This window comes from Phytophthora infestans, genomic scaffold (assembly GCF_000142945.1).
Source record: "Phytophthora infestans T30-4 supercont1.197 genomic scaffold, whole genome shotgun sequence".
Lineage (NCBI taxonomy): Eukaryota > Oomycota > Peronosporomycetes > Peronosporales > Peronosporaceae > Phytophthora > Phytophthora infestans.
The window spans coordinates 94,207-96,306 of record NW_003303562.1 but is presented as its reverse complement, the minus strand read 5'-3'; positions in this window follow the sequence as shown (position 1 = coordinate 96,306).

The following is a 2,100-nucleotide window of genomic DNA, read 5'->3' as shown; positions in this document are numbered from 1 at the left end:
CAATCTCATGACACACGCCTCGATCCGGAGGCAGGCCCGTCGGTGGGTCTTTTGAGACAACGTCTCCATACTCCTTCACCACCGGGTAGAAGGGATCCGAAGGATCTTTGAGGATCGCCGATCCACTTCTTGCGCTCAGCGCCTTCTTGGTGTCCTCTAGGACCGCGTCGTCCACGACGGATGAGGAGTTCAACTCCTCCTCAGGTCCCAGCAAGACCACCTCGGCTAGCTCGCCTGCCTTTAAGGCTTCGCCGAACTCGGCAATGGACATCTCGTCCAGCTCTAGCAGAGCATCTGCAGCGGGCAGAGTATCAAGGCTGATATCGCCTTCTACCTCCCCCGTCACTCCGTTCACGAGTGTATACAGCTGTTCACAGCAATCACGTGGAGCATCACCGCTCGTCACGTTGGACACATCGTCCGACGTCGAAGACGTCACAGACGCCCTGCGTCTTCTTCTCCTCTCCCTCCGCGACCGAGCCCGGCCGGATGAGGGCGGTGTGGCGACATCTCCGTCACCACCACCGGGTGCAGCAGCTCCATCACTCCTCGAAGAGGATACAGTGTCTCGCAAGACACTCGGCTGAAAGCCAAGAGGTTCTTGACCTTCACACAGTGAACTAGGTGTCACTTCACCTGCATCTCCTGGGCCACGCCCATGATGCCTCGACTCGCAGTCGACCGCGACCCTCGGGTCACGCAGCGGTAGGTCATCGACCAGATTCATACCACTCAGTGGATTACGCGCCACTCCGCGCTTGTCCTCACCAGGACCCAGCAGTTGGTCATTGACCTGACCTGCACCGCTCCGCGGATAACGTGCCGCACCACGTACGCCCTCAGGGCAAACAGCAACCTCGTTGCTAACAATTTCGGACATACCAATGTCCAGCACTACGGCCGCCTCGGCCTCGTGCTCGCGCCAAAAGCGCTTCTGCTTCCTAGCAGAGGTGGGTTCATGACTCACCAAAGCTCCACTAGGAGCAGGGTGCGACGCACCCAGCGTTTTCGACTTCCAGTCGATCCATGGCTCATGACGTTCCAGCCATGCCATGCCAAGGATGAGGTCATACCTCGCATCCAGGTCTAAGACCAAACAGCGCTCCACGCTATCGAAGTTCTCAAACTTCACTCCAAGGTCGACAGAGACCTTCGACACAGTTACCAGTGTCCCCGTCGCGAGACGGACAGAGATCGTATCTCTCGTTGGCACTTCCAGTGCCTCAGCATACAGCTGACTCCCTTTCAGGGTGGAGCGACGGGCGTAGTTCCCCGAGGCTCCCGAGTCAATCAAGACTCTCCATGGCTTTGCAAAGCCCTTCACGTTCGCTTGAACGACCAGCAAGCCCGGCTTGCACACACTCTTCTCGTAAGAGAGCTCAGCTCTCTTCGGGGCTGAGCCCCGTTGTCCTCTACCTCTTCGAGGCACAACAGAACTCAGTTCTTCCCCAGTAGGCCGCCCCGCGCCTACTGGGAGTTGCCGTTTCCCGGCGATGACCCGGAGGGTTGGCTCGCCGGAGCCTCGCGCTTCTTGCGCAGAGGGCAATAGGCCCTCAAGTGCTTAGTGCTATTGCACACAAAGCATCGGCGGATGCCGGCGCGCTGCTCCGCAGCAAGAAGCTCCGCTTCTTCGTCTTCAGCATAGCTGAGGTCCATCGGCTCTGGACCGCTCGAAGAGCTTGCGCTACCAGCGCTCCAACCAGGTCGCGCCGACCTGAAGTTGTGCTCGGCATTTAATGCCACATTCACCGCCTCTTCGAAAGAGTTAGGGTGTACACGGAACACTTCCGTTCGAGCTGCGCTCACACGAAGTCCCTCCATGAACACGGTCACGCTGACCAGTTCTGGAAGAGGGTCCGCCGCCATTCCGGCGATAAGAGTTCTCAACTCTTGGACATAGTCCAATAACTCCTTCTTACCCTGGCGGGTAGCAAGGAACTTCGACCGGATACGGTACGCCTGATTAGGCGGCGCGAACACGCGCGAAAGCTGTTGCTTCAGCTGATCCCAAGTGGGAAATGCAGCGTCAACAGACGTGCCGCACGTTAGTGCCCATTCGCGAGCGCGACCTCCAAGCCTGGAGATAGCCAGCGCCACGCG